The sequence below is a fragment of the Canis lupus genome, chromosome 2 (assembly GCF_011100685.1).
Source record: "Canis lupus familiaris isolate Mischka breed German Shepherd chromosome 2, alternate assembly UU_Cfam_GSD_1.0, whole genome shotgun sequence".
Classification (NCBI taxonomy): Eukaryota; Metazoa; Chordata; class Mammalia; order Carnivora; family Canidae; genus Canis; species Canis lupus.
The window spans coordinates 62,219,124-62,232,430 of record NC_049223.1 but is presented as its reverse complement, the minus strand read 5'-3'; the positions used below and the strand labels follow the sequence as shown (position 1 = coordinate 62,232,430).

General features: G+C 45.4%; 1 long non-coding RNA gene across 1 annotated transcript; it reads left to right on the top strand.

Annotated features, from left to right (window-relative positions):
* The first annotated feature begins 7,576 nt into the window (after positions 1-7,576).
* Positions 7,577-13,023, top strand: LOC119870041. The gene is made up of 4 exons (XR_005355039.1): positions 7,577-7,685; positions 8,376-8,451; positions 10,866-10,986; positions 12,231-13,023. It is a non-coding gene; the product is annotated as an uncharacterized LOC119870041 (long non-coding RNA).
* Positions 13,024-13,307: the final 284 nt, after the last annotated feature.

The window sequence follows — 13,307 nt, the reverse complement described above, 5'->3', positions numbered from 1 at the left end:
CAAATGCAACAGCTTTTTCTAGGTTTTAGATTATGTTAGAATCTAGGTGATATTAAAGCAGCAAAATTACCCAGGCTCCTGGTGGCTCAGCCAGGTAAGCAACCAGCTCTTGATTTCAGCTCAGATCATGATCCCAGGGTCATGGGATGAAGTCCATCTGCTTAAGACTCTCTGCCTTTCCCCCTGTCCCTTCCCATGCTCATACATTCTTTCTCTCTAGAATAAATAAATCCTTTTTTAAAAGGCAAGATTACCTAACAACCATTGAAACTGATGCATAGCCTTGGAAACCGATGCATCATGGAGAACTAGCCCCACTATTGAAGAAATAGGGCAAGTCTAGGTTTACTGATATGATATGATGACCAAGATTTACTCTCACATGAGAAAGCAACTTTCAGAAGAGTCCATAGAGTATAGTGCATAATTTCACCTACCCTATAGGAAGAAAAGTACACGTACCTGTGTGTGAGCAGGTGTGCACAAACACGCACATGTGGGTGACTGTTAATGCATAAAATGTTTCTGAAAAGATGCATAAGAAACTAGTATCAGACTGGTGGACTGAAGATAGAGGAGAGACACCTATTTTCACTATTCATCCTTCTGCACATATATTTTTTTTACTCATTTAAATGTTCCCATTTATTACTAATTCAAATCACTGAATCACTTTCACTTTTGACAAAAGTGAAACAGAAAAGTGAGGTCTACTAACATAATGTTGCAGATAACAAGCTGCGATTCACTGGTAACACACTATTCTGTTAATGTTGATGATGCAAATCTTTGACTGAGTTTTACTTAGAAACAGTATCCAAGAGGGTGTATACCGGGTGGCTCAGTAGTTTAGCGCCGCCTGCAGCCTAGGGCGTGACCCTGGAGACCCAGGATCGAGTCCCATGTCGAGCTTCCTGCATGGAGCCTGCTTCTCCTTCTGCCTGTGTCTCTGCCTCTCTCTTGCTCTGTATCTCTCATGAGTAAATAAAATAAAAAATCTTAAAAAAAAAAAAAGATTCTTCTGACTTTAAAAAAAAAGAAAGAAACAGTATACAAGAATATAGGAAAAAATTGGAAATCTACCTGGCTGATGCATTCCCTCATCTCTCATTCCATCAAAATGGGAGACGTTGTTAGTGGTGGAGGAGGTTCTCATCATGAGAGAAGGTCTCAGGTCCTCTAGGGCCTCAGGTGGCTCTCCTCAGCAGCAGATCCAAAGGCAAGGATTTCAGCGGAAATCATGTATTTGGAGGATAATTCCAAGAAGCACCACAACAGCAGTGAGGAATTGAGACAAGAAAGGGAAGGGAATCAATAAGATGTGGTCCATGGTTAGCACCATGGGCAGCTGGGGCTTGGTGCCACTGGGGATCTCTGGGAGGCAGGGGAGAACTTGCTTGTGAGTTGTCCCAACCTAAGTGGGAAGCATCAGAGGGATTTATCCTCCCCTCTCTGGTGGCATCGGTTCTCCAGTGCGTCCAGCCTTCCCTAAGTGTAGGCTGAGGTGCAGAAGAAAGTGCTGGTAGTAGGAGGTTGTCCACAAATAGAGGAAGTGAGTCTCAAGGGGATACAGGGGAGTGTGAGCTTCTGCTTGCATAGGTGGCAAAGCTTGTGGCAAATGTGTCTATGAGGCAGTGAGGGAGAGAAGCCATACAGGGAAGTGCATTACTTCCGGGCAAGCTGATTGCTTCATCTTGCTGGATATCTTCTTGGAGACCATGGGGAATTGCCTTGTCTCCAGCCTGTCCCTCTGCAAGGAGGAAGTTAAGGCGCCTAGCGAGTGTCATGGTGATCTTGCACCTCAGTGAAATAAGAAAGTCTTGGGGCAGGAGATGAGACATGCATAATGTGGGATTGGGGAGATGAAGTGCCTGATAATCCTGAATCTGGAGCTCTGCCACAGGGAGCTGTTTCATGTATAACACAGCAGAAAGTGTAGGAACTTGGCTTTATAACTGTGGGAGCAATACATGTCCATGTTGGAGCTGTCCCACCACTGGCAAGGCCAGGTTGGATTTGGGGTGGTGCACGATGCCTTTAGTCCAGGAGGCAGTGAGAAAAACTGGGTCAAGCCCGGGGTGAGTGTCCTGATAAGACACATCATCTTAGCGTACATTGTTCCAAATTGTACCACTTCATCAAGAAGGAATTACATAAAAACTTTTAAAGATAGATTTTCAAGACTAGAGACATTATTCCAATGTTGCTTCCTGACAGTTACATGGTAGAAATTATTAAACAATGTTGATAGCACAGAGGAAAGAAAGAGCTAATTACTGAGACTTGCTATCAGTTCCCTAAGAGCAGATCATGTTGTTCCAACCAATTTCCATTTTTGATCAAGTTACTTCACTGAACTAAGCAAGGCTTCTGGCCATGTCATTCATAATATTCTTGTGGACATGTCAAAACACAGATAGGATGACTATACAGTTAAAAGGGGATTTGTTACTGATTTCAAGCAACCTACTCATCTGCAATCTGGAAGTCTCTAGGGATATGCCATAAGGTTCTTGTCTTTACCCCTGTTGTGTTTAATATTCTTTCTTATGGTGATTTGGAGGAGGACATGGCAGGCATACTTACCAAATTTATGGATGGCCTAAATAAGGAAGGAATAGTTGATATGTTTGATGACTGAATAAGGATTCAAATTGTATTGATAGACCAGGCTGGAAGGTCAAAAACATCCATATACAATTTAAGAGTAATAGAATCTCTATTTAACATAAAAAAAAGTCAACTGTGTAAGTACAGGTTCGAGGAACCCGATTGACAGTGATGGAGTGAAAAAAGATCGGAGGGTTAATTAACCCAAAGCTCCATATGATCCAACAACGGAACTGTTTTTTTTTTTTTTTAATTTAAAGCAATTTTGGGCACAGTAATAAAGTATTATTTTCAGTTGAGGGCAGTGATGATCCTAATAGGTTCTGCGAGGGGCATATTACATCTGGAGTACTGCGTGCTCAGTTCTGGGTGAAAGAGTGAGCAATCACATTCAGGAGGGATTTGGAATGCATGTCACTCGAGGAATGGTTATCAGCACTGGGATATATGAGAACAACATGATAACATTTGGGGAGAATAATAGTGGCCTCCATCTATTTGAAGAGCATTCTGGTGTAAAAGGGAGTATACCTTGCTGTATGTCTTAGCTATTGCCACGTTAATGCTTATAATCACATCTATTTGCCTCTTGCGTATCTACAGGTGAGCTGCAGTTTGTCTGATGTGAGGTAGGCTCCGCTGTGCTTGGATCCAGGTCATGATTTGGGTCAGTTTTGTTCCATCTGGGTTTTTTTCTTTCCTTTGGGAATCAGTAGTTGCCCATTGGAACATTTTTCTCATAGTGAGTGAAGAGTACAAGAGGGCATTCCCAAATGGACACACACACTGAGAGCCTCTGCTGGCATTGCATCCACCAACATCCCAATTGCTTAGATCAAGCCATCCCAAAGTCAAGGGTCAGAAAAATATACTTTATTCACTATGAGACCATGGGAAGGGACTGAATGTATTAACATTACAGATTACTAGAACCAAGAATTCAACTCATTTCACCCTAGACTAGTAGAGCAAAACAAGAGTCAGTGGGCTATAGTTATAAAAAGATCAATTCTGGCATGATGTAATAAAAAAAAACAAAACTGAGTGATCATGGAAGTTGCCTAATCATAGATACCGCCTAGTGAAATCTTTGTCCCAGAAGAGGTTAGACAGAGTCCAATGGCTCATGTCCCAAGAGTGGCATAGATGGAGTTCCAATATCACTTAGAAAGTGAGACTCTGAGCCAGTGGCTATCTTTCCACCTCTAGCATTCTACAATTTCACAATCCTGTTCTACCCCACACTATTCTGTCCCAGCCCTGACATCCTAAGGCTATTTCTCTCTGTGCCATCACCTGGGGACCTTAATTATATATGGCATATTTGCTTTCCTGAGAGATTCACATGAGTAATCCTTGACATCCCAACTGCTTTGGAAGCATCTCAGCAATCAGGCTGGGTTTTACACTTCTCTTTCCTAGTCTATGGTCTACTAGATCAATGTTAGGCACCAAGTCCTTAGCATGGCATTAAATCACCATCCAACAACACCCATTCTGACCCCACACCATTACTCTGGCCTCATCTACTTTTCATACCTTGTAATATGGCCAAGTTGAGCTACTTGGCCTCCCATACATTGCCTGTGCTTCTTAGGGCTTTGCTTCCCCCAATACTATTTTCTCTTGTCCTCATAGGCTCAGAGCCTACCCATTCTGCCCAGGCCAAATCAAATGCTACCTTCTCCCAAATTTTTCACTGATAATCCACCCAGAAATAAGTTTCTTCCTCTTCTGAATGGCTTGAACACTTCTCAAGATGCTTAAACTTTCCATGGGATAGAAGAGTAGTTCTGAACCCTAACCTACTAGGGTGATTTGGGAAGATTTAAAGTACACATAATCAGGTCCCATTCCAAGATAGTCTCATATTATTGATCTGGTAATAGAAACTCCAAGTAGCAGGACTTTAGGCAATAAAAACACTTAGCTTACTGACATAGCAAGGAATATGGAAGTTAGTGGCTCCAGGATTGATTGGCACAGCAGTTTAATGATGCCAGCAAGAACTTAGGCGCTTTCTGCCTCCCTGATCTGCCATTCACAACGTATCAGCAAGGTCTCTCCTCATGGCTACAAGGCAGCTGCTGTGGCTCCAAGTATCACATCCCCACACCAGCATGCCAAGCAGGAACAAAGCAGGCATGAGAGAATTGTTCTTCTCACAAGTCTCTCCTGTCAGAGAAAGAAAGTCTAGAAGTTTCCTGCAGACATTTGCTTACATCTCATGGCTAAACGTGGGACACATGCCCATCTGTGGCCAATCATTGGCAAAGGAAAATGGGTTGTCCAGAATGCTTTAGGCTAAGCACGATCCGTTCTTGGAACTAGACTGTTCTGAACAAAACCTAGGCTCTGAGCTGGGAAGCAGGGATGGAAGAATGGAGAATAAGAAGTGCAGCTTGCTCACCAAATTCTATCCCTGAAACTAATCACACAGTATATGGTAACAAAGTTGAATTTAAATAAAAAATTAAAAAAGAAAAAAGAAGAACAGCAGCTTGAGTATATAGATGCCCGTATGAGACAGTAAGCATGCTGAAGGCAGGGACATGTCCAGACACACAGAAGCTTTTGGCATCCTCAGAGATGCTCTATAGTCACTTGCCAAGTAACTGAACCCTTTCTCTCCAAACCGTTGTCTTAAAAGCTATTTTTATCCATTTGTAATGCGTGCAGTCCCCTTACCCCACTTATTTGGATGTTTGTTTCCCCAGGATCCCCAAATACAATTCAACTTTTTACTGTGGCCTTTCCAGAGGTGTAGAAACCACAATAAACGGTGCTAATGAGTTAGGTTCCAAGAAAAAATGTATCATCTATGAAGGAAACATGGAGTAAAAAGAGATTAAACAAGGATTTTGTGTTTCCTTTTATCAGCTACCATGAAGCAGGATGGGGAGGGGGAGTATCAGGCAAGCCAGGGATCAAGGACAAGCTCCACCATTTACTGCCTGTGTGACCTTGAGCAAATTACTTAACCTCTCTGAGCCTTGATTTCCTCACATGCAAAACATAACCTTTCCCCTCAGGGGCGCTACGTAGACCAACACTGATAATATCTGTAAGAACAACCATCACTCTGTGGGGGCCCCATCCATGGTGGGCCCCATTTTAGGTTATTGCTTATGTTCCCCAAAACACAGTGAGGTCTAAGGTTGCATTGGTTTTGAGGCTCAGAGAAGTTGAGGGACTTGTCCGAAGTCCCCCAGCTATGGAGTGATGGTTGAGGTACTTGACTTCAAAGCCAGTTCTGGAGCATATCAATCACTCAATATCTCTCGGTTTCCTTTGTCCTTTTGTCCACCTAAGTGATGCTGTTTCTGAAGTCACTGGAATGCTTGTTGTAGGCACTTTTTGCCCTAAGTCCATAACTCAGCATTCTCCTTCTCTCTTTTCTCTGTTTGGTTCCCAGGTAAATGTCTAGTATTTTTTTAAGATTTATTTATTTGAGAGACAAGAGAGAGAGAGAGAGAGAGAGAGAGAGCATATGTGCCTGAGTTGGGCAGAGGGGCAGAGGGAGAGAGAACATCTCAAGCAGACCCCTAACTGAGCTCAGAGCCAACCCAGGGCTTGATCCCAGGATCCCAATGAGATCATGACCTGAGCCAAAATCAAGACTCCCCACATTTAACCAACCGAGCCACCCAGGCACCCCAATGTTTAGTAACTTTTTAAATGCTCATAGATGAAATGCTCTTGTTAATAAATACCACTTTTGGATGGTCCTGCTTTCACATAGATTCAGAGGAAGCAGAAGAGAGGCAGGGAGACAACAAACTCCAGTATCCTTTGTAGCTTTTATTCTGTTTTCACTTCAAGATGCCTTGTCCCTCCATGAATCCCCATCTCTCAGTCTCTCCTTCCTGGAGAGCACTGGTTCAGTTTTACTTCCATTTTCAAATACCCATGGATCTTTGTGCCCCTGGTCACTTGGGTTGCATTGCACCAGGCCTTGCTGATGGCACAGTATCCTTTTCATAACAGGGTATCCCAAATGGCACAGTAGACCTTTGTACACAGCCAGAATCACCGCATTGATTGCAGATACCATGCACCGTTCTATCAGATACCCTAGTTTTCTCTTTTTCAGGAAGGACTGGTGTTCACTTTCATCCTGACTCTTATAAACCAGGGGCTTCTTGTCTCCAAGTCTTGAGGCTACTGTTTCCAATATCTGCTAGTTCCCATTTCTGCATGATTATCAGTTGACCAGGGTGTGGATGGGTGGGTGGCTGGCATTCTCCCTCAAGTCTGTTCTGCATATATTCCTCAGACCTGTTGGTTGCCCATCCACCTACTTTCCTCCCATAGGTAGAGTCCGATGGACACATCACTCTCTTTCTTCTTACAAAGCCTCACCTGCTTACCATACAGGGGCCATTCTTGTTGCTAACGCTGATAGAGTCACACTGTGGGCTATTTAGCCTGAATCTGTAGTGACCACAGAGCATGCTCTAGAAGTTTAAAAAGAATACTGTAACAAAACTCTGATGTGGCCTTTTTCTTGAAGTACGAGCATAGCAAAGGAATTTGAGAGGAGACAGCCTGAAAATAGGTTAATTGCAGTTGGATTACATATAAGAAAAGCTATCATTGAGCCCATAATAATGCCAGGCACTCTCCCAAACATGTTCTATACGTTATAACATTTAATCTGTACAACAAGAGCCAGAGGAATGTATTATTATCACCCCAGATTGATGGAGAAAATTAAGGCAAAAACCAGTTAAGTAATTTGCCTAATACCAAGCAGCTAGTAACTATCAAAGGAGGGATTTGAACCCAGACTTTGGCTGATTTCCAAGTCCACCAGCTTGGCTACTGTTTCCTAGCCTCCCTTGCTTTTTGCTTCATGCACCACATTTCTGATGTTTCCGTATTTGCTTTCTGGTTAATGTTTACTCCCTCCTCCCTAGTACACCACGTCAAGGGTGTGGCATGGGCTTTTTGCTTCCTGAATGTTCGTTACTCAGTTTAAACTGGCTTTACTCTCTTCCAGGGGGACTTGAAAAGTGACAGCCTAAGACAAGTAGGGAATGGAGAGCTGACTCCAGTGCACTACTGGCTACTGTGTAGGATTTTGATTGTATCGTTGAAGCTTCTTTGATGGCAAAATGGACCAAACGTGATCTATGCTTCAGATGGCCCCAGAGGACCTATAGGAAACCCCCAAACACCCAGGAAGGGTCACTGAGGATAAATGGATTAAGGAAAGGCCATGACTCATAGGACTAGTGGTGGTGATGGTGGTGGGGAATTTTGGATTTTTTATTTTTCTATCGTGAACTCAGTGCAGAAGAGGGAATGTGTGTTTTGGAGTCAGAACCAGGTCTGTAGGATGACCTTGGGCAGCATTCTAGACATTTTGGCCCACTTCAGACTCCTCAGTGGGGGGAAAAGGAGATACCAATATGCCTTCTGAGGAATCTGTTGTGCATTTATGAGATTTTCATCTCCGAAGCACGCAGCAGATACCTAGCACATTGTAGATGCTCCCAAAACCGAAGCAACAACTCTTTCGAGAGACTGAGCTTGGCTCAGTCTGAGATCCCAGGTGGTCTGGGGCTCCCTCTGAGCCTAGATTCTAAACCAGGGAGTGAAACTGGACTTGTCAGCTCCTTTGCCAATTCAGCATCCTAATGTGGGAGACAGAAGTCCTCATTCCACTCTGCCTTTTATACATTCTGATAAGAATCGCCAGGAAATCCATGTAGTGTGCTGAAACTCTAACCTGCTATTAGATAACTCTTTTGTTTTCATAGTGAAAAGAAAAGAAGGAAGGGAGGAGAGAAAACAAGAAAAGAACTCAGGACGGTGGTTTCCAAATTTGTAAAGCAGGTAAGATTGGTATTTGGTACTTTTTGGTCTTTCTTTTCCTTACCCCTTTAGTCTCCCCTAAAAAAACAAGAAAAAGAGGTGGGGGGAGTATATTAAGGCCCCCCACTCCCCATCCAGAGAGAGAGAGGGGAGGAGAGAGAGAGGGAAGGAGACTCATCCCTCCCATTATCTCTCCAATCGTGCTGGAGAGAACTGCTACCTTTCCTTTATGCCCACTGGGCTACAGTTGTCTCATCTGTTGGAGTGTGCTTACTAGCAGCTGCCCCACACACCTGCCAAGTTGTTAGAGTGGTGGGGAAACAGCTAGTACTGGACTGAGACGAGGAGATTTCCTGGTAGAGGGAAGGAGCATGGGGCAGGAGTGATGCAAACCCGAGTCTGATTCAGCCATTGACAATAGCAGCATTGTGACTTAGGGCAGTCACCTCACCTCCCCGCACCTCGGGTTCCTCATCCTGCAATGAGTGAAGCAGAACCTGGCACCTGTGCCTCTCCTGCTTGGAAAATCCACGGGCTCCTGTGGGTGAAGGCACCCAGAAAATTGTGTGCTCAGGACACAGCCTTTTCTGCCACGGTCTGAGGCCAGTGTCACCTTTTGCTGGCCTTTTGTTTTGCTTTCTTTTTAGTATTTCTCCACAGTGAAGCAATGCATGTGAATCCCCTAACCATGTGCATTTCTAGCAGCCTCAGAGGTGCCTGTGGGTTATATCTATCCGAGGCCTCTAACCAACCCAGATTCAGAGTGGGTGTAAGATCAAGTGAGCGTGAGCTCTGGGCGGCGAATGCACACTCCACCTAGGAGAGGCAAAGGAACTCAGAACTGATAGGAGTGTAAGTCCAGTGTGGCCAGATCTGGTTTTTATTTTTCTTTTATTTTTAAGATTTTATTTATTTATTATGAGAGACCCATTGAGAGAGAGGCAGAGACATTGGCAGAGGGAGAAGCAGGTTCCATGCAGGGACCCCAATGCAGGACTCGATCCCAGGATCCCAGGATCACTACCTGAGCCAAAAGCAGATGCTCAACCACTGAGTCACCCAGGTGCCCGCCAGATCTGGTTTTTCAAGTAAGGCAAATGATCTTGAATTTTTAAAAAACACAAAAACTACCATCTCAAAAGTACTGGCTCAAAAATATTTGTGAACAATTGTAAATAACTGTCTTTTCAAAAAGGCTGTAACCCTAACCTAGTGCACCTGCTCCGTGTTTACACTTTGGGGCCTGAAATCTAGAGAGATGAAGAAGGCTTCTTGCTTGGCTGGTCAGCACCTGAAGCGCAGAGCTAGGGCTGCCCGCTTTGGATGAGGCACCTTTCATTCTTTCTAGCTACAACCAGGTCTCCTGAGTTCCTGGGCAGTGCCCATTCTATCACACTGGGCTTCCCTTTTTCTAGAAACGAAATAAAAGAAGAGAAGAAGAAATAGGGAGAAGGAAAGAGGGAGGAAGGAAAGAGAAGAGAGAAGGAAGGTCCTTGATTAGCACCACCTAGTGAGTGCCCAGCACATCTTTCAGAGGAACACAGGCAAGTACCCCTTCCTCCCACTTGTTCCAGCACCCCCATTCATGCTGAACAAGGTATGGCTGTTGTCCCCGGGCACAGAGCAAAATGCATGCGACCCCCAAAGTCCAACTTGTGGGACATCATGTTGCTGTGTTGCTAATCTCAGGCACTGAGGGAAGAGTTTTTAAAGAAGGATTGGAGGAGTGGCTTCTGAAAGCCTGGCAGGGTTGGTTGGATCTGTTCTGGAAGCCCTGCCGGTGTACTAGGTGAAAGGGAAGTTGATTGTAAAGCACTTTGGATATTATCAAAGGTTATTAAAAAACAGCAAACACCCTACCTCAGTGTGCCTTATTCGTGATACAAATTGGTTGGGGTGGGGGACACCTGGGTGGCTCAGTGGTTGAGCGTCTGCCTTCGGCTCCGGGTGTGATTCCCGGGGTCCTGGGATTGAGTCCCGCATCAGGCTCCCTGCATGGAGCCTGCTTCTCCCTCTGCCTGTGTCTCTGCCCCTCTCTCTCTGTGTCTCTCATGAATAAATAAATAAAATCTAAAAAAAAAAAAAATGTGGGATGGGGTCTGGGGAGGATCTTCCTTGCCTGGCCCTGGACCGATCTGCCTTCTCTGAGGCAAGTCAGGGGGTCAATTCAGCTTTCTTGAATTTCCTTCATTACTCACTCACTGGCTACCTGCTGCAGGGGCCCAGCTAGGAAGCGCATCATCTTGAAGTCCTGGCTTAGCCGTCTGGGGTATCCCTGCCTTTGTCTCAACCCTGACTCTTCCACTCACTGGCCATGCAATGTAACTTCTCTGAACCTCACTTTTCCTCAACTCTGAAATGGGAATAACAATGCATACCACTCAGCCTCAGTGAGGCAATCAGAACAAAATAATGAAGGTAAACACCTACCCCAGGATGAGGCACACGAGACGTTCTCAACAAATGACGGTGATGGTTGGGAGAGCAGTGGTCTCCAGAGCTTCCAGAGTCTCAGCGGAGAGCTGTGAGAGGCGGTGCAGCCCGGCACCCCAAAGGGTAGGTTCTGGCGCCAGCCTGCCTGAGTTTGAATATCCTGAATCCACCAGGTCAACGAGGTACTTGACACTCTAGTGTGTCTGTCCTCATCCATGAGGTGTAGATAACAGTACCTACCTTGTGGGTTTGTTGTGAAGATTGGCAGAGCTGACCCTGTGAGGGGCTTGGCATTCCATGCACCATGAGTGCTGAATGGGTGATACCTGTTATTGCCCAGACCGATGCGTGGGCTCAGCCTTTGTCACTAGAGGCAAAGTATTGCCCCTCATGTGTGGGGGATACGTTCCAAGCCCCTCAGTGTTTGCCTGAAACTGAGGATAGTACCAAACTGTGTATATTTTATGTTTTTTCCTCTCCATCCATGGCTACACCAAAGTGTAGTTTATCAATCAGGCACAACAAGAGGTCAACAACAATGATAAGAAGATAGAGTAGGGGTGTCTGGGGGTCTCAGTGGTTGAGCATCTGCCTTCAGCTCAGGTTGGGGTCCTGGGATCGAGTCCCACCTCTGGTTCCCTACAGGGAGCCTGCTTCTCCCTCTGCCTGTGTCTCTGCGTCTCTGTTTCTCATGAATAAATAAATAAAATCTTAATTTTTTAAAAAAAGAAGATAGAGTAATTGTAACACTATGCTGTAATTAAAAGTGATGTGATGTGGTCTCTCTCTCAAAATATCTTATGCTGACCTCACCCTTCTTCATCTTGAGATATGACACGATGAGACGCCTACATGATGAGGTGGAGTGAGGGGAATTGTAGGCATCCTGACATCATGCATCTTGGACCTTCTGAATATGTGTCAAAAGGAGCAATATCTGTTTTTTTTTTTTTTAAGATTTTTATTCATTCATGAGAGACACACAGAGAGAGAGAGGCAGAGACACAGGCAGAGGGAGAAGCAGGCTTCATGCCGGGAGCCCGATGCAGGACTTGATCCCGGGTCTCCAGGATTAGGCCCTGGGCCAAAGGCTGCGCTTACCCGCTGGGCCACCTGGGCTGCCTACAACATCTGTTTCTGAACGGCGATTGACCACAGGTAACTGAAACCTCAGGAAGCGAGTACAGGAAAGTGTGTGTGTGGGGGGACTTTTGTACAATCTAGAAAAAGACAGAACCCCCTGAGCTACTGCCCAGGGAAGTGAAGCACATTCGCTCAGGCTTTAGCCTTGTGGCTCACGTGCTTCCCAATGGCCCACCTTCCAACATCTTCTGTGCCTCACCCAGGGGTCCTTCTCTGGCATCCAGGGTCTGTTCTGCCCACGTGTTCAGCAGGGCACACGTCTCAGAGAAAAAAGGCCTCCCCCGCTGCCACCGCCCAAGGAATAGCTCCCAACCAGTGATTGACGAGAACACCGGGCCGGCTCCCCAGGATAACTCTGCAGTGCACGTTCTGGAGCAGCTCTGGGCAATCCCCAAGAGGAGGGAGCCCTGGTGCCCACTGGCTTGATGACACAGCATTCATTGATTGCCTTTCCACCCTGTCCCCATTCCCCCCTTGAGGTTCCCTGGGATCGTCTCCAAAGAAGTTACTTGCACTTGAATCCTATTCCCAGGAACCAAATTGTGACAGATACAAACCGAAGAGCCCAGCTGAATACCCCAAAGTGCTATGATGTCTGTACAGGCTGCAGGTGCCAAGAATCCATGGGTGACACCCGGAGACAGGCCTTTCGCCCTGGCTTCCCACAGTGGGAAACTGTTATTCCTCTGGCTACTGGAGATCTGCACTCCACGAATCCGCCCACAGGTCCTCTTCTGGGAGCTTCCTTGGCAATGTCCCTGGAGGCCAGGAGCCACGGTGGGCTGATGCAAGAAGCCAGGATGGTGTCTCTAGGCTGCTCCACGTCAACACGAGCAACTGAACAAGAAGAAGCACACTCCATGCAGGCAAATTGGAGCTTTCCCTCCATTCTTTTGCTCCTTCTTTATAATAGGGTGTAAAAATGGAAAAATATGTCAGCCTTTGGCCCCTTCTCTGTAAAAAGATAAAAATGTTTTAAAAGATCGTAATTAAAAAAAATAAATAAATGATCGTAATAATTAGAACAGTAAACTGAGCTGAGAGAAGTCTGTCTCATGCAAATGAAAGACTATTAGATGCCCTCCTGGACCAGATAAGGAGTTGGTGGGGTGGAAGGGAGGATTTAGAAGTGCTGCTTCGGCACAATTGGCGTGCGAATAAGTCAAGTTCTAGCGCAATTTTCCATGCAAAATAAAAACACAGAAGGAGAAGGGGAGGCGGGGAACCCGCACGAGACCCTCAGAGTCAGCACTGACCCTCAAGCATTCACTGGAGAAAATGAATGTATTATGGAGACAAAT